Genomic DNA, 26,710 nt, shown 5'->3' on the forward strand with positions numbered 1-26,710 from the left:
GTGGAGAGGCTCCTTCTTTAGCCAGCTGAAGACAAAATGGAGGGGTCTCCCACAGGTTTAAGTAGACTCTCTCTTGTGGGTGGAGACCTCCCTCCTATGCAAAGCCCAGCTCCAAGATGGAGTTTTGGAGTCACCGGGGCAAGTCACATGCCCCTGCGTGACTCAGACTTTGCAGGCCAACGCCATTGTCCACATGGCATCTTGCATGTCTCCAGGAAGACTTCTCATGTGGATTGGAGCATTCCAAGATGCATTGTTCCCTAAGTGTCTCCTGATCAGGTACTTAACCTGGCAAATTCCTTCCTAAAGAAGCTGACCAAATGCCTCACAAAGCTTACTTAGAAATCAGGCAAGCATACAGCCCATATTCTTAACCTCGAGTAGAAAATGATATATATGTACAAATAGGATGAATAGATATAGTAGACCATAACCCTTACGGAGATATGTTACATGGCACAGGCAGCACAAAACATATTCCAGTTATGTCATACGTACATTTATAAGCACCCCCTCCCCATAAAGCCTTATGGGGTACACTGTCACACTGAGCACCTAGACAGGGTGGGTGTGCCCATGCAAAGGAGATCAGCTCCAGAAGTGCTCTTCCACAGCTCATCCCTAGATGTCAGGGGAGAGCTCATTCAAACCCTGCTTACATATTTAAGATAGAAATTTCCAACATCCTGTAAAATCCATTTGCAGACTCACACACGAAACCTTGCAAGAAAAACTTCCTGAGGGGGTCTGAAGCACCCACTGCTGGAGGGAAGGAGGGAGCCGTGGGTTGGGATTGAGGAGCACTGTAAAAAGGAGTGGACTCTGGGTTGGTATTGAGGGGCACTGAGAATAGGAGGGGGTTGTGGGTTGGGATTGAGGAGCAGCGTGAGGAGAAGGGGGCTGCGGGTTGGGATTGAGGGGCACTGGGAATAGGAGGGGGCTGTGGGTTGGGACAGAGGAGAAGGGTGAAGAGGAGTAGGCTCTGGTTGGGAGTGAGGAGCACTGTGCATAGGAGGGCCTGTGGGTTGGGACTAAGGGGGACTGGGAATAAAGGGGACATGGGTTCGGGCTGAAGAGCATCGTCATTTGTGGATCCAGCAGGACAGGGGAAGGCAGCAGGTGATTCTAATTCCTTAGGGATATTTTCTGTGTTTGTGTGCAGGGGAGGAACATGCTATATGCGCAGAGTCCTTTATTTCTCTAGCCTGAGAGGACAGAGGGGATGTCAGGAATTTGCCCCTTCAATCTCACATACAAAAAGGCCCTTCTTAGCAAAGGCAAAATCCTGAAGAGAAAAAGTAACATTAAAGAGATATCTAAGATCTTAATAAATAGCTTATCACCTGACCAGGGACTTGAACCCTGGACCCTCAGATTAAAAGTCTGATGCTCTACCAACTGAGCTAGCCAGGCTCACGAAAAAGAACAGCAAGTTGGTGCAGAGGAGAAACTGGTCAAGAAAAAAAGAGCAGGAAACAGTAGGAGAAATCTGCTGCTCTCTCTCTCTCTTCCCAGCCCTAGCTTGGCTTGGTATTAGTGCTGGTTAGGAAGAGAGGAAAGTATCTGCATCTACCAGCCTTTTATAGCTGTATAAGAATCAGGCACAATACAGAGGTACCCATTTGCAAGTGCCAAATGGCTGAATTGGATAATGCAACCTGTAGAAGTCCATGGCACACTGGGATATAAAGTCAAGTGTACTTCATCATCTCAAAGGGATAATGATAGGAAGGTTCACAATTGACTAAGTAGTTACATACAAAGATAATTGGCTATTCATGCTCATTAGCATCACTGTGGACTGAGCTTTTTTCCTCTCTGTCTCCCTTCTAGAACATCAGAAGTACCTTGAGCAGGTATGTGGCTCCTTCAGACTCCCGCTTAGATTTCAGGATGCCGGGAAGGTGTTTGGAGACTGTGTGAAAATCAAAGCTCTCTCAAATAGCAAAATGTGGGCATATGCCCACTGTGCACCTTAAACCCCAGGCTTAATACCCTTTTATACAAATAGACCTGTGCAAATAATTTAATATTTGGCTTGCTACCTAGCCATACCAAAATTATAACAATAATAATATTTCTGGTCAACCCAAGATGAATTTTTTGGAGAAAGTTGCCTGAAAAAGCCTAGCATCATCGTCAGCTGTCATCTCCCTGGTGGTCTTTCAGTCAAAATTTTGCACTCTCATTGCCACAGCCTGGGTTCAATTCCCAGTCAAGGAAACTTTTCATCACCACATATCAAACAAATCAAACTTTTCTAGATCCTAAGAGCCGAAATTAGGCATGTTCCAATGTGGACTGTTTATATAAATAGAGCTGTGCAAATCATTTGTTGTTTCGCTTACTAGCTAGACAAACCAATAAAATAATAATCGCCATCATCATCATAATTCACGTAGACCCCACATGATTTTTTTCAGTTTTCTTGCTGAAACAAAACTAAAAAAAAAAATTATCTGGGATGAGGAGCAGTGGCTGCAGAACTTTCAGATGAGAAAAGTCACTTTCATGGCACTGTGTGAGGAGCTCGCCCCCACCCTGCGGTGCAAGCACACGAGATTGAGAGCTGCCCTGCCAGTGGAGAAGCGGGTGACTATTGCAATCTGGAAGCTGGCAACTCCAGACACCTACCGATTGGTCGTGAACCAGTTTGGAGTGGGAAGGTCGACCGTTGGAATCGTGTTGATGCAAGTTTGCAGGGCCATTAATCACATCCTCCTCTGGGTAACGTGCAGGACATCGTGAATGGCTTTGCACAAATGGGTTTCCCTAACTGTGGAGGGGCGATAGATGGGACACACATTCCTATTCTGGCACCACCCCCACCTAGCATCCGAGTACATTAATCGGAAGGGGTATTTCTCTATGGTTCTCCAGGCGCTTGTGGATCACCGTGGGCATTTCATTGACATTAACACAGGCTGGCCAGGAAAGGTGCATGACGCAGGCATCTTTCGGAACACTTGGCTGTTCAGGAAGCTGCAGGCCAGGACTTTTTTCCCAGAGCGTAAGATCACAGTAGGGGAAGTTGAAATGCCCATTGTGATCCTTGGAGATCCCACTTACCCATTAATGCCGTGGCTCATGAAATCCTACACAGGGAGCCTTGATAGCAGCAAGGAACGGTTCAACTACAGGCTGCGCCAGTGCGGAATGACTATGGAGTGTGCCTTTGGCCATTTAAAGGGCTGCTGGCGATCTCTGTATGGGAAGCTGGACTTGGCTGAACACAGCATCCCTGCGGTTATATCCGCGTGCTGTACCCTCCATAATATTTGTGAAGGAAAGGGTGAAAGCTTCACTCAGGCAGGGACCTCCAAGGTTGAACACCTGGAGGCTGAATTTGCACAGCCAGAGAGCAGGGATATTACAGGGGCCCAGCGCGGGGCTGCAAGGATTAGGGATGCCTTGAGGAAGCAATTTGAGGCTGAAAACCAGCAGTGATATCTGCTGCCCTGCATGGGAGTGAAGTGCAGTAGTTCCAATCTTTAGGGATCAGTGTTTGCTAAGCAGACTTGCAATGCCTGTTTATTTCCTGGGCTAAGGAATCTTTTACTTTATGCATTAATAAAGAATGTTTTCAAAGCCAAAAAATCCATTTATTGAAAAGAACATTTATTTATTGAAAAGAAACACAACTGCTTGGGAATCAGAAAGGGCAAGGGGGTAGAGTGGGGAACGGTACAATCACAGATTCGCGTATGTCCTGTCTGGTGTGGTGTGCTGTGCAGTGAGTGCTGCACTTCAAGATAGCTATACTGCATGGTGATGGGGGTTGAGTGCAGAGGGTAATGGTCATGGTTTTCAGGGCTGGGTGGTGAAGATACTGGTTTTGGAGGCAGCTGGTGGCGTGAAGAACCCCGAAGTTGGGGAAAGTGGGTTGGAGGTGACAGTGGGGCAAAAGGGAAAGAATTCTGGGACAAGGACTGTGGGGGGCGGGGCGTTTGCTTTTGCGGTACTGCTCCTGCATGGCTACGAGCTCCTGGATAGCGACTGCTTGGTGCTCCACGATGCTTATGAGCCAATCCGTGCTTTGCTGCCAGTGCTCTGTGCTTTGCCACCGGTGCGCTGCGTTTTCCTGGTGGATCCTGCTTTCTCTCTTCCTCAAGTTCTGTGCTTTTTCATTCTCTTTAATAGATTGCCGCATCACTTCTCGCAGCATGTCTTCTTTGCTTTTTCGTGGTCTCTTCCTGAGTCTTTGCAGTCTCTGAGCAGGCGATAAGAGGGACGGCTGAGGTCTCAAGGTTGTTGCAGCTGTATAGGCAAAATACAACATTTAACAGAGGCAGCATTGTTTATAGCAGACAGAGTAATGATTTCCCCCGCACTTAAGGATGGCACACACAGGGTCTACACAATAGCATAATTTTCCCGTCCCAAACAGAGCACACATAACCCACGGGAGCCTCAAAATGGTGAGTAAGGGGGACTGATTGTTTCACAGCTGTACTGTCCTCTGGGTTTCTGTGCCTTGGGGAGAGCCAACAGCTGCAGGGGGCACCTACACTGAACACTGTCCCAACATTTTCCACAGGAGTTCATCCTGGATGATATCTCGCTGCTGAGGGTGACCCGGGAAGCAAGAGAGGGTCTTCTACTGCAATGTGGCTTCCGCCCTGGCCCATATGGAGCTTGCCTGTGTGCAGCAATGGTCCCCCCACCCCCCGTGGCACAGTGGCGCGGACACGTTAGCCTGGCTGAGACAAGGACCACGGTGGCTTTCCCAATAAACCTGTGCAAGTGCATTGCACACGTTCTGGATGAGACATTTGAAGAGATTACCGAGGTCAATTACCGCGATGTGATAAACCACATCAATGCAGTATTCCGCATCTAGGCATGCATGCCTAACCCTCCTCTCCCAAAAAGCCTGCACCAAAAATATTCCTTCCCGAAAAAAAAAAAAACGCTTACCGGGAACCTGCTCTTCTGTTTGTCGTCCACCAAGTGCCAGCCCCTGTGACTGGCTACCTTCCTCCTGGCTCGAGAAGAGCTCCTGGCTGAATGCATCCAGGGATTCTGAGGTGTCTCCATCCGCCCCACCACCCTCACTCCCATTTTCCTCCTCCTCCTCCTCCTGCCCCCACACTGGCTCTGAAGTGTCCATGGTGGTGCTCAGAGTGGAGGTGGGGTTAACACAAGTATCGCATCCAGCTCTTTGTAGAATCGGCAGGTTGCGGGGGGGGGCACCCAAGTGGCCGTTTGCCTCGCGGGCTTTGCGGTAGGCACTCCGCAGCTCCTTCACTTTAATCCTGCACTGCAGGGTGTCCCGGTCATGGCCCCTTTCCATCATGTTCTTTGATACCTTCCCGAAGGTATCGTCATTCCTACAGCTGGAGCGCAGCTGGGTCTGGACAGCTTCCTCCCCCCAAACACTGATGAGGTCCAGCAACTCGCCATTGCTCCATGCTGGGGCTCGCTTGGCGTGTGGAGGCATGGTCACCTGGAAAGATTCACTGATAGAATTCCATGCCACACCTGGCTGAGCAAACAGGAAGGGGATTTTTAAAATTCCCGGGGAATTTTAAGGGAGGGTCAAATGTTTGGTTACCTGAGGCCAGGGCAGTAGAGTTTGAACTGATGACCAGAGTGGCTAGAACAGGCATTGTGGGATACTGACGAATACTTCTGGAGGCCAGTCACAGTGCATTGGATGGCCACACTGGTGCCGCAGCACTGCAGGGGCGGCACAATACACGCTATTCCTCTCAGGGAGGTGGAGTACATGCAACGCTGCAGCCACGGACATACAGCGCTGCAAATGCCTTGCCGGTGTGGACGGGGAGTGAGTTACAGTGCTGTGGGTGGCTTTAAAGCACTGTAACTCGCAAGTGTAGCCAAGGCCGGAGTGGTCTAAAGCAACAGGCATAGAACTTCATTATCTCCTGACTTGGGTGTTCTGGTCGCTGGATGGAGGCTTGGGTTTAAATCCCACATCTGAAAAGTGTACTTTTTTCAACCCCTAGCAGTGTGTATGTAGATGCGGGATGGTTTCAACTCAAGAAGTAGCACAAAAAGATAATAAACTTCCCACTGAAATGAAAAATGCAATGAGGTGGTGGATTACGGGATTTGTAGAAACAGGCTGGGAAAAATCAGCGAAATAAACTTAACTGCACAAATTTCCCATTTGAGATATTTGTTGCTGGATTTCTACTGCATTAATACCCAGAGTCACTTAAAAACTAGCCCAAAAGTAGCCCAGTCTGTTAATTGAACCAAAGATGTTTTATTAACCCATTGATCTATACCTTTGAAAAGTATCACTATCTAGAGTATCATTAGATGGTGGATGTTAGCAGCTTTGCCATTTTCTTTTTGCAACAGGCACCTGCCAAACTCCAGTATTGTTTTCAATCACATACGAAAGTAACGTACTTACCTCACTAGTCCATTCCTCCCCGTATTCAATCAAGGACCAGAATGTTAGAATGAGGCAGAGTATTGTAAAAGTATCTCAATAAGAATCAATTGAAAACTTGCATAATCAAAGCTGAGATGGAGACACAGCCTATTGTACAGCTGGTGAGGTCACAGGGACACCCCCCCGCTAGTGCTGGCTCTGAAATAACAGCAGAAGCACATCAAAGAGAATGAGCCTATGTAGGAGCTATGGGCAGCTGCCTTCTCAGTGCATCACTCACCTGGGAGGTGTTACACAAAACACAGCACTTCCCCTTGCAAGAGACACCCCCCAACCCCATGTCACTGTACTTTCTATGTGGCTGTTTGTGCTGAGGGACGTTGATCTCTCTGGCTAGTCCACGGTGATTCATAAAGAGCCATTTGAGGAGCAGGAGTCATCCCAATGGAAATCTCTTCACTTCTTTCTCGGTGCCATCTTCTTAGCCCTGGCTTTGGGAGCTTTGGATGTGGCTTTAGCCTTTTTCTCTCCCTTCTTGATTTTAGGTGGGATCTTGACCACCGCCTGGGTCTTGGCATCTTAGACCTTTTGAGGGCTTTTCTCTGGATTTTTTGGTGCTGCAGCAGACACCAGCTTCTAACGACTATTTCTGGACAGGGGATGGTGGCATTTCCTGGGATCCTGGCAGCTCTAGCCAGCTTCTAGGTGGCTATTTTCCTTCTCAAAGCCACTGGCTTCTTCTCATGCCTTGTCCTGGGGGCCCAGATGTTGCCTGAATGTGAAGGAGCCAAGATGCTGGTGACCTTTCCCTCACCAAGATGTCTTTGCTCATCGGAGTCCTGGTTCTTTTTCTTCTGCACAGCATAGCCTCTGGAGAACAGGGATCTGCAAATGTGCATTCATGGTATACCTTTGTTTATTTGATAAAAACCTAAACTAGACACAGAAGACTGGAACTGATTTCAGCTGACGGACACATTAGCTAGGTTTTTATGCATTTATACTGGAAAATGTTGAGTGTTTAACTTCATTCCAAGTATCCCCATCCAGTGGAACTCATGAACATACTGGAAATGGATATGAAAATGTTTTCACTTAAGAAAAAGGCTTCTAAAGGGGTACTTGTATTTGAAGCAAGGACCACTTGACCTGCTGTTGAACATTCTATCACTGCTATATCCCCATGACAATATTATGTTGCAGTCAGTGATCATAAGGACCTTGAAGGACAGACCCTGCTTCAGAGAACTCCTGTTCTATTCCAAGACGTATCTACTGCCTCTCAGGGAGGTGGATTAACTACACAGATGGGACAGCTTTCTCCCATCAGCTTAGAGCATCTTCATTAACATACTGCAGCAGCATCAATGCAGCTCTGCCAGTGCAGCATTTTGAATGTAGACTTGCCTAAGAGTAAGACTAGAAGTCCAGACTGGTTCCATTTTGCACCTTGGATGGTAAGACACCACATTGACTGCTGTGCAGTTCTGTAAGTGTGTCCATGGCTGAACAGCAAGAATTCCTGCCCATTTCCCTTCTGGCTGCAGCATGATTAGAGTGTGTTTGTGGTTAATGAGGTTGCTGTAGATTGTTCCTTCCCTGCCATGAGAATTGAGACAGTCCCATTCCCCAGCATATTTTCAGCACCTCTTTTATTCCAATAGCAGATTTTCTCTGGGACACTGAGATTTTTTGGGAAGTTGTTGGTGCTTTTCTTTCCTCACACTGAAGTAAACTCAGATTTTTATTCCATCCTTGATGATTCATGGAATAACAACATCAGCATGAAGAAAGAGGAGAGCCAATATCTCACTGTCAGGGGCAAAGGTGGCCATGTCCCCTCTGTCTGACAATTGCCATTGCAGGAGACAAGGTTTCAATGGAATTGAGTGCCCTGGCTCAGAAAAGAGGGACAGAAAGATTTTCTTTTTCATGGATCTGTGCAAAGGAAATTGTGTCTGTGTGAAAATGAGAAAGAAAATGAAACGCCCACATGGTGGTGCCTAAGGCATAAGGGAAACCTATAGGATTGGAGTAGGATAAGTTCTCAAGCAGCATCTTTCTTACTTTGCCCATCTGTCAATTTTGATTATTATCAATGGAAATATTTTGTCATTGTGTTGTGTGTTTACAGAGAAATTGACATTCACCAACAAATATGTAATTCTTCCAAGCCTGCAATTGGCTAGCTTAGAAGGACCCATTTGCTCTCCTCAGGCCCCATGCCAGGCCTGTGCTCTCCATGCTGCCCACTTCCCTCACTGCTAGGATCCTTCCCTGATCTCCCCCATTTCTGGTATCCCCTCCCAACACTGTCCATCTCCCCTGCTGACAGGATCCCTCCCGGTTCCTTTCATGGCCTGCCTCCCCTGCGAGCAAAAGCTCTGCACTGCTCCCACACCAGGAGTTGAACCTGGGTGAAAACCAGGAATCCTGACCACTAGACCATATGAGACAGGTATTAGGGGACCCCTCCAAGCCAATCCCTTATGACAGCAGCAGTGCCACCCAGCAGGGACTGGCACAGGGCTGCATTAACCTTTGAGGAACTAAAGTTTTCCTTCTATCCATTCCCAGTGCCTGTGATCAGGAAACAGAGATCAGGGCTCCCAGGTGCTGCACAGACCATGACTGAGATCGGGACCTCCTATTGTGCTAGGTGCTGTACAAATCCTGGCCAACACTGGGACACTCATGGGGTTCCCCTCAATTTCCCTGAGCCTCTGCTGCCCAACTTCTTCTGACTCAGGCTGAATTCCCTCTCAGCCTGGGACCAATCTCCCCAATTCAAAGTCTTTCTCTTCTGGACAATATTCCAGGTGTTGATATGGGGGAGGTGAGAGACCAGGCGGTGGTGTCACCAACCTTCATTTATATTTTCTCTTCAGATGCTAGAAAAACCCTTGCTGTGACATGGGGGTTAGGTAGCTCCCACTGTGTACTGTGCCCTCGCTGAGAAGTCTCTGGGAGAGTGGATTCTTCTTGATGGGCCACCAACACATGTCTCATAGGTCCTGATGTTGGCTGCTCCTTTGTCGATACTGAAAAGCTAGCTTTGTGCCTTTCTCACTCACCCCATATTTCAGTAATGGACAGATAGCAATACTTTGTAACTTCACATACAATGATAGTACATACAATCCAACAGGAGAATAATGCTCAATGGACCAAGACTTTTTAAGCAATATCTAACAAATCATGCTTTGTACAAAGCATATCATAATCATAGCACAGCGGTGAATATGGGGGTCCAGGGTGCTACTTTGAGGTCCAGAGTGTCACACTCTGCCAAAGCCTTTTTTCTCTAGCAGGGACCTCTCTGTGCACAGAGCTCCTAATAGCTGCATGTCTGCAGGCAGTGGAGAACTCTGCTTTGGCATCTCTTTCTCAGTGAGCATCCACAGTGGTTCTTGCAAGATCTCTAGAGAATGACCTTTCAGAAAAGTTGGCTGAAGAGCCTGTTCAGGAACCCGGAGCTCCTCGCTTGGCCTGCCAGTTTTTCCTTGCTGAGCTGACTTTATCTGTCAGGCTCCCTTTTTTGGTATCTCTTTCTTCTAAACAGAAAAGACCTTCCTGGGCAATGCTTTAAATGCTTGTTCAAGACAGAGAAAGCCTTCCTTGTGGATGTCTTGGAATACGGCAAACGAGAAGTTTGGAACTGATGAAAAGTTTACTGTTACTCAGAGTCAAACTGAGCTTGCTGCGACCAATGATGAGCTGGCAAAAACTTAACTGGTTCCCTCTTCACCCCACGAGGGGGTTGTGGCCCACCCCCTGGGACTCCTGCCCCATCCACCCCCCATGTTCCTTGATGCCCTCCCAGGAGTTGGGACCCTTGCCCCATCCACCTCCCTTCCCTGTCCCCTGACTGCCCCCTGTTGCTCCATTCAACCCTTCCTCTCATTCCTAATGGCCCCCTGGGACCTCTGCCCCATCCAACCACCCCTTCTCTCTGTCCCCTGACTGTCCCTGGAACCCCTGCCCCTGACTGCCTCCCACCGCCCCATCTAACCCCTGCTCCTTCCTCACCATCCCCCCGGGACCCTTGCCCCCATTCAATCTTTCTGTTCCCTGCCCTCTGACCGCCCCGACCCCTATCCACCCCCCTGAACTCCCCTGCCCTCTATCCAAAACCCTCTCTCTGTTCCCTGCCCCTTACCACGCTGCCTAGAGGTGGCTGGTGGGGCTATAGCTGTGCCACTGGAGCCGGGCCAGGCTTGCATCTCAGCCCTCCCAGGCTTCCCATGCGAACAGCTGATTCGCGGGAAGCAGGGGGGGAGGAGAAGTGATGCGGAGCATTCAGGGGAGGAGGCGGAGCAGAGGTGAGCTGGGCCAGGGGCGGGGAGCTGCCAGAGCTTTACCGGTTGTTAAATTTGAAAGCCCTTTTAGAACCAGTGGTCCTGCGAACAACTGGGTCTAAAAGGGCTTCTAAATTTAACAACTGGTTCCTGTGAACCACTGTGAACCGGCTCCAGCTCACCACTGGCTACGACCACAATGCAGAGTACTAACCACTATACAATCATGGCTGCTAGCAGGAAAAGAGTGCCTTAGAAACCCTTTCTCACATCAGCTGTGGCTTTCTGTGCATAGAGAGCCAGACAGCTCGATGTCAGCAGGTCTTGCAGGAAATGATTTGGAATTTGGACATGTTGTCTTGGAGTATCAAGTGAAGCAGTTGCTAAGCACGACTAGAGGTAGGTGTGCTGGCTAAGGCAGTTAAACAGAAGATCTTGGGTTCAACTCCCAGTGGTGCCTTAGCGTGTGTCTCTTGTGTCTCCTCTACTCATCATTTCCAATGTCTTTCTCGGAAACAGAAGAGACCTGTCTTGGCAATCCAAGTAATTGCTTGTTAAAGAGAAGGCTTCTTTGCAGAGGAGAATTGGAAAGAACCAAATCACCAGCCTGGAGTTAATGAAAAGGGTATTGTGTTGGGAAGGAGGTTGTCTTGGCAGTAATTGCTGTGATATGAGAGCCTGTGTCTTTTTTCTTTTTTTCTTTGTTGTTAATTAAAATATCGGATCCAGTAGAAAATACTGTTATACAAAGCAAAATGAAATCACAGACAGAAGTGCCATTAAAAATACAAAAAAAAAAAGAAATAATGCAATTGCTAGTAATGCACACTTACCGGGCCAATCCTGTGTACTGAGTACCCGTTAAGGGCCCTCTGTGCTTAAGAGAAACCTGGAGGAACTCATACAGTCCCTGAACACGAAACTCAACTGTTGCCAGTTGAAAACCCCTTCTTACCTAGCAACAAAGACCAGCAAGAGGAAATCAAGGCCCAACCTGGTCCCAGAGCCCAGCCCCACGCCCACCTCCACTCTGCTACTGACTCACTTTTTTTCCCACCACGGCCAACTCAAGGGGCTCAAGGGACGGCCCTGTCATATGCCTGCGTGCACAGGGATTTTGTTATCCAGCCAACCATTCACCAACAGGCAGACTGAGAACTGTTAGTACAGCACCTGCAGCCATCTGATAAAGTCCCCCAGAACTCCATAGTGTTTGAACACTCACCAGAAATAGTTTAGGTTGACTCAGTCAAAGGCCTTGGATTGATCCAGAGCCAACAAGTAACCTTCCCACTGCTTCTGGCATGTACATTCGCAGACTTCCCACACACTGCATAAGGAGTCTGTGACTGTCTGTTCTCACACTGCATTGGATGGGCTACAATGCACCAGTCGGTCTGCTACCTCTCCCAGCCTCCTCTCGAGTATTTGGGCCAAGATCTTGTTGTCAGTATTAATCAGAGCAATGGGCTTCCACTTTTGGATGTCAGGCAGGTCTCCCATCTTGGCCAGCAATACCAGGATAGCATTATATTGTGATGGACCCAGTGTCTAGTGGTGCAGGGAGCTGTTGAAGACGTTCATCAACGCTGGTGTCAGAGGCTCCAGCAGTTCTCAGTAGAGCTCTGGGGGAAGGCCGTCCAGGCCAGGAAATATGCCAGTCCTCAAGGACAAAATTGCTTCCCTCACCTCACGTTTGTACATGGGCTCCAGGAAACTCGCCTGGTCGTCTCCTGACAGCAGCTGTCAGCAGTCCCCAGATAAGGAGAGAAACTGCTCTTGTACCTGCTGAGCAATATCCCGGCCCTGGACCAGCTCCCCATTATAGGCCTCCATGATGGCCAGCATTCTACTGTGGGTCTGCACTACCAGATCCGCGGGTCCCGCCCTCAGTCCCTGCATCCTCCTGCTTTGTCTCTGTTCTCTGCAGGCTGCAAAAATGTCCATGGAGGCCGCCCCTCCCTTCACTCAGTGGTCCCACTCAAATCGGGCCCACTGCAGCCTCATCTCCTGGAACTTGCCCAGCTGTCGCTTGATACAGTCACACCATCACACGTTGACTACCTCACCTGTCTGGATGGTCTTGTAGAAATCCCACAGGCAATGCTGCAGGACTTGGCACCGTTGGTATTCTTTAATGTTGAGGTGTTTGCCGGGCTGCTGGAACAAAGGCGCTAACTCCTCCTTCACTGACTCCCACCAATCCCCCTGCTTGACATAGAACCCTCTGATGCTTTCCCATTCTGCCAACACCGCCAGGCCTCACTACCCTCCCCCTTTGTCTTGCAAGCTGTGGCTGTTCAGCTTCCAATATCCTCTGCTATGGGCCAGGATATTGCCCACATTGAGACACATGGTGAGTGCTGCATGATTGGAACAGTCCATTGGTGCTACCCTGCACTGGGCTGTCGACGTGCTCTTTCACAAAAAGCCACTCAATGTGACTCCTGGCCTGTCCCTGCAGAAAGGTTTACCCCATTTGCAGATGGTGTGAGCTTGGATCAGAGGAATAGGAGGCTACTGCCTGCCTGCTGCTGGTTCCACTATGGAGAAACACGTCCTCTAAATTGACCTCGCTACAGACCCTCTGTCATAACTATAAAGGGAAGGGTAACAGCTCTCCTGTGTACAGTACTATAAAATCCCTCCTGGCCAGAGACTCCAAAATCCTTTTCCCTGTAAAGGGTTAAGAAGCTCAGGTAACCTGGCTGACACCTGACCCAAAAGACCAATAAGGGGACAAGATACTTTCAAATCTTGGGGGGGGGGAAGGCTTTTGTTTGTGCTCTTTGTTTGGGAAGTTGTTCACTCTTGGGACTGAGAGGGACCAGACATCAATCCAGGTTCTCCAAATCTTTCTGAACAAGTCTCTCATATTTCAAACTTGTAAGTAAACAGCCAGGCAAGGTGTGTTAGTTTATCTTTGTTTTCTCAACTTGTAAATGTACCTTTTACTAGAGTGTTTATCTCTGTTTTCTATACTTTGAACCTAAGGCTAGGGAGCTCCTCTGAGCTCTCTAAGGCTGGGTCTACACTACCCTCCTGAATCGGCGGGTAGAAATCGACCTCCCGGGGATCGATTTATCGCGTCCTGTTAGGACGCGACAATCAATCCCCGAATCGACGCTCTTACTCCACCAGCGGAGGTGGGAGTAAGTGCCGTCGATGGGAAGCCGCAGAGGTTGATTTTGCCGCCGTCCTCACAGCGGGGTAAGTCGGCTGCGATACGTCGAATTCAGCTACGCTATTCACGTAGCTGAATTTGCGTATCTTAAATCGACTCCCCCCTGTAGTGTAGATGTAGCCTAAGTTTGATTACCCTGTAAAGTTATTTTTCCATCCTGATTTTACAGAGAGTATTTTTACCTTTTTCTTTAATTAAAAGCCTTCTTTTTAAGAACCTGATTGATTTTTCCTTGTTTTTAGATCCAAGGGGGTTGGATCTTGATCCACCAGGAGTTGGTGGGAGGAAGGAAGGGGGATGGTTAATTTCTCCTTGTTTTAAGATCCAAGGGGTTTGGATCGGTATTCACCAGGGAATTGGTGAAGGTCTCTCAAGGCTACCCAGGGAAGGGAATTAGCTTTGGGATGGTGGCAGTGGACCAGATCTAAGCTGGTAGTTAAGCTTAGAAGTTTTCATGCAGGCCCCCACATTTGTACCCTAAAGTTCAAAGTGGGGAAGCAGCCTTGACACCTGCGCCAGGTAGTGTTCATCATAAAAGAGTTTCCTCTGATAGTCGGGAATTAAAATCCCCCCCAAAAAACACCAAGCAGCTTGAGGTCCAGAGGAAGGGAGCCAGTTCCTTCCAGAGATCTTTCCTTTCACACCTTTACTGGGGACATACACACTAATATAGCGATAAACAGTCCTTCGAGCACAAAGTCCACCAATAATGCCCTCACTGATTTCAGCCGAAACAGTGGCCAACCTTACAGCAGTGTCAGCCACAGCAGTGAGACTTCCCTTTAGCTTGGTCTGTATGGAGGACAAAGTACCACAGGGTGAGACAGGACAATTTTAGAGAGGTTCCTCTGAAGGTGAAGCAACTGTCCCCAGATCTTACTGACAAGAGCCTTAAAGTATTAGCAAATGGCATGGATGCCCTTTAAGTACTGAGGTGTGGTGGTTGGGCATGGTGGGGTTTGAAGCCTTTTACACTCTACTCTTGTGTTTTTCAATTTTCAGTAGGTGGCTGAGCCGGAGGGCAGGTCAGGCCCTAGGGGAGTGGAAGGGCAACCACAAACAATGCAACCGACTCTGGATCATGGGATACACTGAGCCGAATTAATGCCATAGCATTGTACCCCTTTGGCATTTGAGGAGCATCTTCAGCGACGAAGGCAGTTCCCCATAATAGTGGCTGACCGGGTTTCTGTTGCCCTTAAATGGCTGGCCGTGGTGGAAAGACACTGAGAGTCAGCAGCAGAATGGAGGTGGGCGTGGGCTGGTCTCTGGGAGCTGGATGGGCCTTGATTCAGTCCTGCTGGTCTCTGATTGAGGGCAGGGAAAGGGTCTTACTGCAGCAAGTGGGAGCAATTGTGTTTCATGTTCAGGCATTGGTATCAGTTCCTCTAGGTTTCTCGTAAGCACATAGGGACATTAGCAGGTGCTCTCAATGAAGGATTGGCCCAGATACCATATTGTGATGGGGTTTGAATTTTCCATTTTTTTTTTTTTTTTTGTATTTCCAATGGCATTTCTGTCTGTGATTTCGTTTTACTTTATATAACCATGTTTTCTCCTGGATCCGATATTTAACTGAAAGAAGAAGAAAGTCTCAGGGAAGCGGATGGAGGAGCAGGCTGGGGCTAGGGCTGATAAGACAGCGAGAGTAGCAAGTTTTCTGTATTGTTTCCTGCCTTCTTTTTCTTGACTAGTTTCTCTTCTGCACCAAATTTGCCCCCTTTTTTATGTGAGCCTGGCTAGCTCAGTTGGTAGAGCATCAAACTTTTAATCTGAAGGCCCCTGGTCAAGTAAAAAAGGGATCTTTTCCTCCTGTGTTTTCCCTCAAGAGGCATCTCTTCGGTACCCTCCCTGACATTTTTCTTTTCAGGACTTGTGATTTCCTAGGAAGGGCCATTTACTGCCAGGGACCAAAGGGGCAACTTCCTTGCATACTCACTTGCCTCACAGTCTGGAGGAAGAAAGGCCTCTGGGTTTACAGCAAACTGCTGCATGCCAACTTGTTGAGTAAATACAGGACTGGCCAGAAGCCATAGAGGCCTTGAGCTAGGGTGGGAAAAATTGTTCACCCAGGCTCTTCCACACTGGAAGTCAGTAGAGCACAAGGTGATCCCCGCCTGCTCTATGGGGTAAGGGCCATCATACAGGGTTTTGAATCCTGCAATCTAAGTTCAAGTCTCAGTGGGACCTTGGGGTCCCTTAGCTGCCAGCTAACCATACTGGGATTTCCAAAGCTTCATCTTGCTCTCTCAAATGACTTGGGAGCCTATCTTTTGCCTGCTAGCTGTTGTGACTTGAGCGCAAGAGAGGACGTTTGATCCATAAAGCTGGCCATGCCTGGAGCCCTGTAGATAGGGATGCGAGCTGCATTTCCTCTCAGTCCTGAAGCTGGGCTGCAGCCTGGCCTAGGAGGCAGGCCTATTGGTTGACCTACTGGCCCAAAGTCACTAGGGCAGCATTGGTGTTCCCCAGGAATGCTGAAGGGCGGGCCTAAGGGAGGGAGGTTTAATACTCCACCCTATCAGTCAGGGCGGAAGCAGAGGGCTGCAAGAGTGGGCAGGTTGAGGAGCTGGGCCTTCTAGCGTTCGGTCGGGGATGGGGTGGGTAAAGCGAACTGGGAGAAACAGTTGCTGGCTTGTGAAGAACGGTTCAGCCGGTGACGTAATTGGACCTTGTCATTAGCCTAAAAAGTTGTGATGCTCAACACCTATCTTTTGGCCACAGAGAATTTCCTCAGCTATGTATTTCACCCTGCTCCACGACTGCTGCTGAGACCAAAAATGATGGCCTTCCACTTCTTGTGGAGCAATAGGATGTCCCCACCTAGTCAGGGAAAGTGTGGTTTTTCCGCTGTATTAGAAGAGGGGTCGGGCCCGGTGGGCTTTGAAGCCTTTTATGGCTCTACTTTTTTGTTTTTCAATTTTCAGCGGGTGGCTGAGCTGGAGGTCATGTCAGGCCTGAGGGGAATGGTGGGGCAACCACAAAGAAGGAAACCGACTTTTCGGATACGGCCGTATTATTTTTTACCTCACTGGATGCAGCAATGGGTATCGGATGGCTGATGGTGGTGGAAGGGGGAGGAGATTAGGAAGCCCCCCCTCTAGTGTTCTTCTATTCCCACCTTACATCCTACAGGATTTTCAGTTGGTGGCTAGGTTGAAGGTGCTTGCAAGAAGGCTTCATCTGCAACAGTGGCTGCCCTCACAGCAGCAAGGCCCCCCCTTCGGCTCAGTCTGAACAGAGGTCACTGTACCACTGGGTGAGACAGGCCAATTTTAGGGAGCTTCCACTGAAGGTGAGCAACTGTCCCCAGAACTTACTGACAGGAGCTTTAAAGTATTTGCAAATGTGCACGGCTGGCATGTGCAGAGCACAGGCTACCCAGGGGCACTATGTCAGGCTCTGGCACTGCTTGAGACAATGGACCATCTTCAGCCACCAGGTAACTCAAGATCTAAGGCAGGAATGGGGTGAGGAAGCAAATCAAGCTGAGCAAGGCAGGCAAGAATTCATCTTGCCTTCGTGGGCATTCACAATGATGCCCTTTTTGTGTGCCATGGCTGACAAAAACATCCCAGACAGAGAAGCAGTGGGCCAAAAAAGTGTATTTCAGGTGCTGAAGTAGCTCAGTTGGGAGAGTGTTAGACTGAAAATCTGGAGATCCCTGGTTTAATCCCAGGCTTTGGCATACTCTTTGGTCCCTTTGTGTGCAGCAGTGGGCTGTTTTCTAGAAGTGTAGCAGTACCTTTACCCACCACAAGTCCCTCATTTTGGGACAGCGTTGACATATGCACCGAGTTGGCCCACCTGACCTGTCTTTCTTCTCTTGATCTTTCTCAGCAAGGGGAAGAAAAAGAAGCTCTCCTTCAAGCTGGAGTCAGACGGGCGATGTAAGGATGACTTCCTGAGTGCTGGCTCAAGTCCTTTGCTCTACCAGCTGACCTATCGAAGGGCTGCCACCACTTTCTCCAGGTTCGCCCATCAGTGTGTTCAGAAGAGAGAGGGGTAACTAGTGGTGTTCTCCAACGGTTAGTCCTAGGACCAATCCTATTCAACTTATTCATAAATGATTTGGAGAAAGGGGTAAACAGTGAGGCGGCAAAGTTTGCAGACGATATTGAACTGCTCAAGGTAGTTAAGACCAATGCAGACGGTGAAGAATTTCAAAGAGATCTCACAAAACTAAGTGATTGGGCAACAAAATGGCAAATGAAATGTAATGTGGATAAATGTAAAGTAATGCACATTGGAAAAAAATAACCCCAACTATACATATAATATGATGGGAGCTAATTTAGTTACAACTAATCAGAAAAGAGATCTTGGAGTCATCATGGATAGTTCTCTGAAGATGACCATTCAGTGTGCAGCAGCAGTCAAAAAAGCAAACAGGATGTTAGGAATCATTAAAAAAAGGATAGAGAATAAGATGGAGAATATCTTATTGCCCTTATATAAATCTATGGTACACCCACATCTTGAATACTGTATACAGATGTGGTCTCCTCATTTCAAAAAAGATATATTGGCATTAGAAAAGGTTCAGAGAAGGGCAACTAAAATGATTAGGGTACCATATGAGGAGAGATTAACGAGACTAGGACTTTTCAGCTTGGAAAAGAGGAGACTAAGGGGGGATATGATAAAGGTATATAAAATAATGAGTGGTGTGGAGAAAGTGAAGAAGGAAAAATTATTTACTTCTTCCCATAATATAAGAACTAGGGGCCACCAAATGCAGTCAAATGCAGCACACAGTCAACATGTCAAACTCCTTGCCTGAGGATGTTGTGAAGGCTAGGACTATAACAGGGTTTAAAAGAAAACTAGATAAATTAATAGGTTTCAGAGTGGTAGACCTGTTAGTCTGTATCAGCAAAAAGAACGACAAGTACTTGTGGCATCTTAGAGACTAACAGATTTGTTTGAGAAACAACTCTGACATCCTAATCGAAAACACTGACAAAGGAGGTGCTGTCGTCATCATGAATAGGTCGGAATATGAACAAGAGGCTGCTAGGCAGCTCTCTAACACCACATTCTATAAGCTGTTACCCTCTGATCCCACTGAGGGTTATCAAAAGAAACTACACCATCAGCTCAAGAAACTCCCTGAAAAAGAACAAGAAGAAATCTGCACAGACACACCTCTAGAATCTCGACCAGGGATATTCTATATGCTACCCAAGATCCATAAACCTGGAAATACTGGACACCCCATCATCTCAGGCATTGGCACCCTGACAGCAGGATTGTCTGGCTATGTAGACTCCCTCCTCAGGCCCTACGCTACCAGCACTCCTAGCTATCTTCGAGACATCACTGACTTCCTGAGGAAACTGCAATCCATTGGTGATCTTCCAGAAAACACCATCCTGTCCACTATGGATGTAGAAGCCTCTACAACAACATTCCACACAAAGATGGACTACAAGCCATCAGGAACAGTATCCCCGATAATGTCACGGCAAACCTGGTGGCTGAACTTTGTGACTTTGTCCTCACCCATAACTATTTCACATTTGGGGAAAATATATACCTTCAAGTCAGTGGCACTGCTATGGGTACTCACATGGCCCCACAGTATGCCAACATTTTTATGGCTGACTTAGAACAACGCTTCCTCAGCTCTCATCCCCTAACGCCCCTACTGTACTTGCGCTACACTGATGACGTCTTCATCATCTGGACCCATGGAAAAGAAGCCCTTGAGGAATGCCACCATGATTTCAATGATTTCCATCCCACCATCAACCTCAGCCTGGACCAGTCCACACAAGATATCCACTTCCTGGAACTACAGTGCTATTAAGCGACAGTCACATAAACATCACCCTTTACCGGAAACGTACTTACCGCTATACTTTCCTATGCCTCCAGCTTTAACCAGAGAACACCACACAATCCATTGTTTACAGCCAAGCTCTAAGATACAACCGCATTTGCTCCAACCCCTCAGACAGAGACAAACACCTACAAGATCTCTATCAAGCATTCTTACAACTACAATACCCACCTGCTGAAGTGAAGAAACAGATTGACAGAGCCAGAAGAGTACCCAGAAGTCACCTGCTACAGGACAGGCCTGACAAAGAAAGTAAAAGAACGCCACTAGCCGTCACTTTCAGCCTCCAACTAAAACCTCTCCAGCGCATCATCAAGGATCTACAACCTTTCCTGAAGGACGATCCCTCACTCTCACAGATCTTGGGAGACAGGCCAGTCCTTGCTTACAGATAGCCCCCCAACCTGATGTAAATACTTACCAGCAACCACACACCACACAACAAAAACACTAACCCAGGAACCTATCCTTGCAACAAAGCCCGTTGCCAACTCTGTCCACATATCTATTCAGGGCACACCATCATAGGACCTAAATCACATCACCCACACTATTAGAGGCTCGTTCACCTGCACATCTACCAATGTGATATATGCCATCATGTGCCAGTAATGCCCCTCCGCCATGTACATTGGCCAAACCGGACAGTCTCTACGTAAAAGAATAAATGGACACAAATCAGACGTCAAGAATTATAGCATTCAAAAACCAGTCAGAGAACACTTCAATCTACTTGGTCATTCGATTACAAACCTAAAGGTCATAATATTACAATAAAAAAAGTTCAAAAACAGACTCCAACAAGAGACTACTCAATTGGAATTAATTTGCAACCTGGACACCATTAAATTAGGCTTGAATAAAGACTGGGAGTGGATGGGTCATTACACAAAGTAAAAGTATTTCCCCATGTTTATTTCCCCCCCTACCGTTACTCAAACTTTCTTGTCAACTGTTGGAAATGGGCCATCCCGATTATCACTACAAAAGGGTTTTTTTTCTCCTGCTGATAATAGCTCATCTTAACTGATCAGTCTCATTATAGTGTGTATAATTTTTTCATTTTCTCTATGTATATATATATTTTCCTACTCTATTTTCCACTGCATGCATCCAATGAAGTTGGTTTTAGCTCACAAAAGCTTATGCTCAAATAAATTTGTTAGAGTATATCTATACTACGAAATTCGGTCAAATTTATAGAAGCCGGTTTTATAGAAATCGGTTTTATACAGTCGATTGTGTGTGTCCCTGCATAAAATGCTCTAAGTGCATTAAGTCGGCGGACCGCGTCCACAGTACCGAGGCTAATTAATCATTAATCATTAAATACGCTTGCTTTTAAAACATGTGTAATATTTACACGCACAAGAGGTCCCTTGTTTGCCCTCAGCGTCTGGGAGCACGCCTTGGGTGAGTTCGGGAGTTACTGGTTCCAGGTCCAGGATGATAAACATATCCTGGCTGTTGGGGAAACCGGTTTCTTCGCTTCCTTGCTGTGAGCTATCTTCATTGTCTTCATCACCATCTTCCTCATACCCCGAACCCGCTTCCCTGTTGCGTGATTCTCCATTGATGGAGTCAAAGCACATGGTTGGGGTAGTGGTGGCTGCACCCCCTAGCATGGCATGCAGCTCCGTGTAGAAGTGGCATGTCTGCGGCTCTGCCCCAGACCTTCCATTTGCCTCTCTGGCTTTGTGGTAGGCTTGCCTTAGCTCCTTAATTTTCACACGGCACTGCTGTGCGTTCCTGTTACGGCCTCTGTCCTTCATGGCCTTTGAGACTTTTTCTAATATTTTGCTATTTCGTTAGTTTACTGCTACGGAGTTCAGCTAGCACTGATTCATCTCCCCATATGGCGAGCAGATCCCGTACCTCCTGTTCAGTCCATGCTGGAGCTCTTTTGCGATCCTGGGACTCCATCATGGTTACCTGTCCTGATGAGCTCTGCGTGGTCAGCTGTGCTCTCAATGCTGGGCAAACAGGAAATGAAATTCAAAAGTTCACGGGGCTTTTCCTGTCTACCTGGTCAGTGTATCTGAGTTGAGAGTGCTGTCCAGAGCGGTCACAATGAAGCACTGTGGGATAGCTCCCGGAGGCCAATAACTTTAAATTCAGTCCACACTACCCCAAATCCAACCCGCAAAAGCCGATTTTAGTGCTAATCCCCTTGTTGGAGGTGGAGTAAAGAATTCGGCTTAAAGGGCCCTTTAAGTCAAAAAAAAGGGCTTCGTTGTGTGGACGTGTCCAGGCTTAATTCGACTTAATGCTATTAAATTTGACCTAAACTCGTAGTGTAGACCAGGCCTTAGTCTCTAAGTTGCCACAAGTACTCCTTGTTCTTTTTGCAGATAAATTAATGGAGGTTAAGTCCATTAATGGCTATAAGCCAGGATGGGTACGGATAGTATCCCTAGCCTCTGTTTGTCAGAGGGTGGAGATGGATGGCAGGAGACAGATCACTTGATCATTACCTGTTAGGTTCACTCCCTCTGGGGCACCTGGCATTGGCCACTGTTGGCAGACAGGATACTGTGCTGGATGAATCCTTGGTCTGACCCAGTATGACCATTCTTATGTTCTTATGAAGGGTGGGGCAAAGCACTGCAACAGAGTTTCTCTAGTGATGTGGTTATCATGTTTGCCTAACATGTAAAAAGGTCCCTGGCCTGAAACCAGGCAGAAACATGGTGGTTTACTTTTCCCAGCTCCTCTAGCTGTCCAGCAAGGCATTCCTACTGCTGCCACTGGCCTGTCACTGCGATATCCCCAACCCCTGCATGACAGAGGGTGGTGAAATGAGCTGAGAAAAAGCCTTGGCATCAGTAGGGGAAAGCTAGAGGATCTAGGCCAGTCACCTTTTGAAGCCTTGTGGCTTGGCATCCTCTGCCCTGGGAGTTTGGCCTACAGAGGCCGGCTCTTACTGTTGGCCTCCTTTGCGTGACTTGCCAAAGGAGGAAGTGAGGCAGGAATGGGGCAAAAGAGGAAAGTCATGCTGAGGAAGGCAGGGCGGCAGCTAAGTGCCTCAATGTGGCTAAGTGTGGATAGTAGAGTGCCACCACTCATTCTGCAAAGCCTGGGGAGGTGCAGTTGGCTGCTTGGATGTAGAATCCTGCGCCTGCCTCTTGGCTTACCAGGGATGGCTACTTGCAGCCCAGGATTGTTCTGGGTGAAAGGAAGACAAGCAAAGCTATGGGAGGAAATTTGGGTGCGGGGTGCAGGCTCTGCGCTGGGGGAGGGGGTTGGTGTGCAGGAGGGATGGCGCTTACCCTGGGCAGTGCAGCTCCCAAAGTGACCGGTACACACAACCCTTCGGCAGCAGCTCCTAGGTGGGTGGGGCCAGGGGGTCTCCGTGGGCCGCTGCCTGCAGACACTACCCCCAGAGCTCCCATTGGCTGCTGTTCCTGCCCAGTGGGAGCTGTGGAGTTGGTACTCGGGGCAGGGGCAGCACATGGAGACACTCCCCCCACCCCAGGGGATGCTGGGACATGCCGGCCACTTCTGGGAGTGGCACGGAGGGATGGAGGTAGAGTGGGCAGGGAGCCCCCTTAGTGCTGCTGGCACATCTCTGCACACCCAATGTGGGAGGGGAGCAGAGGGCCTCCATGTGCTGCCTGGGGTAGGAGCAGTGCACAGAGCTGACTCCCCTCCCGGGTCTATTACAGGAGTGGGTGGGGTCTTTTGGCCTGAAAGGTGCAGCAGGTCGGACTAGATGATCACACTGGTCCCTTCTGACCTTAAAGGCTCCGAGTCTAAAAGGGAGAGGGAAGTAAAGGAAAAAAAAATTAAATATAAACCAAACATTGTAATACCAGGATGACTCCAACTGCTCGTTGTATAGTCCTGGCTGTTTCTTCCTCCCATGTGTGTTTAATGACCTGCTGGGATTTGGGACATTGATTCTCTCATTCCATTGATAAATTGATACAATGTGACTGAAATAAAACCAATTCCCAGGGGAGAAAACAATCACATGACTGTATTGGCTGGGAATTGAACCCACATCAACTGCTTGAAAAGTAGCTATGCTCACCACTATACCACCAATGCATTTGGTGACAGTATTGCTCCTATTTGCCACTTATGCTTGCCAAATGACCCACCCCCTGAGCTAAGGAGCTGGCTGGAGAGGCTGGAGGCAGCCTGTCAGCTATGAGTAGAGACAGGTTCCCAGAGTGACTGACAGATGGGGACATGGGCTCTACATCCCAGCCTAAGGTAGCTCCAACCCCATCTCTGCTCTCAGAGAAGGGAAATGAAAATTAATTACCATAATGAAAAATTTTACCCCAGAAGGAAGGCGACAGCTCCTTTTAAAGGCCATTTTGTGTTGGTTCCTTCTACATACAGATGGTTTTGTTGCTGATGATGCCAATCCTTGGGCTCTGCCCAGATAAGGAACGATTCAGGGTGTCACTCAAGTGAAGAAGAGAGATGATTTTTTGACAGGGACGGCTACCTCGTCTTAAAGGTGTTTGTCTGTCACCTTCTAATCTAGTGGGTGCTTGGTACATGCAGGCAGCCCTCACTCCAGGATCTCTCCTGAGGAAATAAAGTTTCTACACAAAATCCCAAAGCTTTTCACCAAAAGGAGAGAAAGGAAATGGTCACAAGATGGAGTGAGGACATAAGGAATGTAACACAACCCCGTTCTTAGGGGTAAGCCATTATTTTTTGTCAAGGTCCAAAATTGTTGGTCAAGGTCTAGTCAAGGTCCAGACTCCAGCATAAATAATAATAAAAAATAACAATAATGATGATGATGATAACAATAAGTAAATAAAAAGATTTTGGGGTCCATTCAAAAGCGATTTTGCCTGCCGTCTGCCTATTGATTACCCTGCATTGACTCTGAGAGGTGATTTATCTCCACTCTCTTGGATTTGAAGAGCTAGTTAGTTTTACCCTTGGTATCCCACCAGGCTGAACAAGCCATGTTATCGACGGTGACACTAGGAGTGAAGGATTGAAGGATTATATCGTATTATAAAAAACTGTAAATAAAGATGTAGTCTGAGCGTAAGTGTTCTGTTCTGAAAGGCTGGTTTGAATTCCGAATGTTCTGCTAGAAATGCTCCCTGGGACCTTGGCATTCCCCAGCAGGAGTGAAAGGAGAAACCCCCAACTCTGCACGTAGCTCCAGGCTCATTCATCACAGGTGGGGGGAATTGACTTATTTGCTGCTGAGAAGGGAGCTTGGGCAGTTCTCTGGGAATGAAGGTTCCCAGCCTGACCCAGCTGCTTCATTGTCCCCTGGGGCTCTGCAGGCTTAGACTGTTCCTGAGGACAGGCAGCTACTCAGGGTACGTCTACACTATGAAATTAGGTCAAATTTATAGAAGCCGGTTTTATAGAAATTGGTTTCATATAGCTGATTGTGTGTGTCCCCATATAAAATGGTCTAAGTGCATTAAGTCGGCGGACCGCGTCCACAGTACCGAGTCTAGCGTCGACTTCCGGAGCATTGTACTGTGGGTAGCTATCCCACAGTTCCCGCAGTCTCCGCCCCCCATTGGAATTCTGGGTTGAGATCCCAATGCCTGATGATGTAAAAACAGTGTCGCAGGGGGTTCTGGGTACATGTCGTCAGGCCCCTCCCCCTAAGTCAGAGGAATGGTAGACAATTGATTCGCACCTTTTTTCCTGGGTTACCTGTGTGACGGGTTGGATCACAGAAACCCCCTTGGGAGCTGCCACCCGATGTGCAAAGACTACCCCTGCTCCCGTTTTCCTTGCCAGCTCAGGACTCCAGCACCCTGTCTTGCTGAGCCAGCCACTCCTGTCTGGCTCTAACACAGATCCAGGGTCTGAATCACTTGTCCCAAAGCTGCAGGTTTACCTGAAAACAGCTCACAGAAGTGTGCTTGTCTTTAGCACTCAGATGCCCAACTCCCAATGGGGTCTAAACCCAGATAAATCCATTTTACCCTGCATAAAGCTTATGCAGGGCAAACCCAGAAATTGTTCGCCCTCTATAACACTGATAGAGAGATATGCACAGTTCTTTGCTTCCCCAGGTATTAATACATACTCTGAGTAAATTACTAAATAAAAAGTGATTTTATTAAATACAGAAAATAGGATTTAAGTGGTTCCAAGTAGTAATAGACAGAACAAAGTAAGTCACCAAGCAAAATAAAATAAAATGCGCAAATCTATGCCTAATCAAATTGAATACAGATAATCTCACCCTCAAAGACGCTTCAGTAAGTTTTTTCTCAGACTGGACACCTTCCAGGCCTGGGCACAATTCTTTCCCCTGGTACAGCTCTTGTTGCAGCTCAGGTGATAGCTAGGGGATTCTTCATGATGGCTCCTCTCTCCTTTGTGTTCTCTTTCACCCCTTTATATATCTTTTGCATAAGGCGGGAACCCTTTGTCGCTCTGGGTTAGGGTGACCAGACGTCCCGATTTTATCGGGACCGTCCCGATATTTCCTTGTTTGTCCCGCGTCCCGACCGACATGCGGTCGGGACAACCGGACAAACAAGGAAATGCCCCGGAGCCTAGAGCCCGGAAGTACTCGCACCCCCCCCACCCCGACTCCGCCCCCTCCTCCCCCGATTGGCTCCCTCCCCGAATCCCCGCCTCTTCCCCGGGCTCACCATTCCTCCCCCCTCCACAAGCGCTGGGAGACTCAGGGGAAGCGCGGGGCCGGGGTGAGTAACAGTCCGGCCTGGCCGCGAGCAGGACTCAGTCGGGTGGTAGGGCGAGGAGGGGGGCGGCCCGCGGGACCAGGCGGCGGCTGTTGTTGTCCCCCCGGGCAGCAGGACTCGGGAGCAGCCGCTGCTGCAGCTCTCACTGCCGCGGGGGAGGAAGCGGCCATGGCGCTCCGCAGCTGCGGCGCCTCCGAACCCCCCGAGCCGGGGCCTGCTGCGGGGACCCAGCAGCGCGCACGCTGGGTCCAGCCCCTGGCCGGTCGCGTCTGGGCTGCTGCCCAGCTGGTGCTATCCCGCGGCGGCCCCGGGGCGGAGGCATCGGCAGCCCAGCCCCGTTCGTTCCCCTGCGGGACGGGG

At 48.4% G+C, this 26,710-nt stretch overlaps 1 protein-coding gene and 2 non-coding genes across 3 annotated transcripts in view; 1 reads left to right on the forward strand and 2 right to left on the reverse strand.

Annotated features, from left to right (window-relative positions):
- The window catches only part of LOC117869997 (zinc finger protein 883-like), a 929,932-nt gene that overhangs the window by 172,536 nt on the left and 730,686 nt on the right, over positions 1-26,710 (reverse strand). The window lies entirely within an intron of this gene.
- On the reverse strand, positions 1,341-1,413 carry TRNAK-UUU. The gene has a single exon. It is a non-coding gene; the product is annotated as a tRNA-Lys (tRNA).
- Positions 17,465-17,537, forward strand: TRNAF-GAA. The gene has a single exon. It is a non-coding gene; the product is annotated as a tRNA-Phe (tRNA).

This window comes from Trachemys scripta, chromosome 25 (assembly GCF_013100865.1).
Source record: "Trachemys scripta elegans isolate TJP31775 chromosome 25, CAS_Tse_1.0, whole genome shotgun sequence".
Lineage (NCBI taxonomy): Eukaryota > Metazoa > Chordata > Testudines > Emydidae > Trachemys > Trachemys scripta.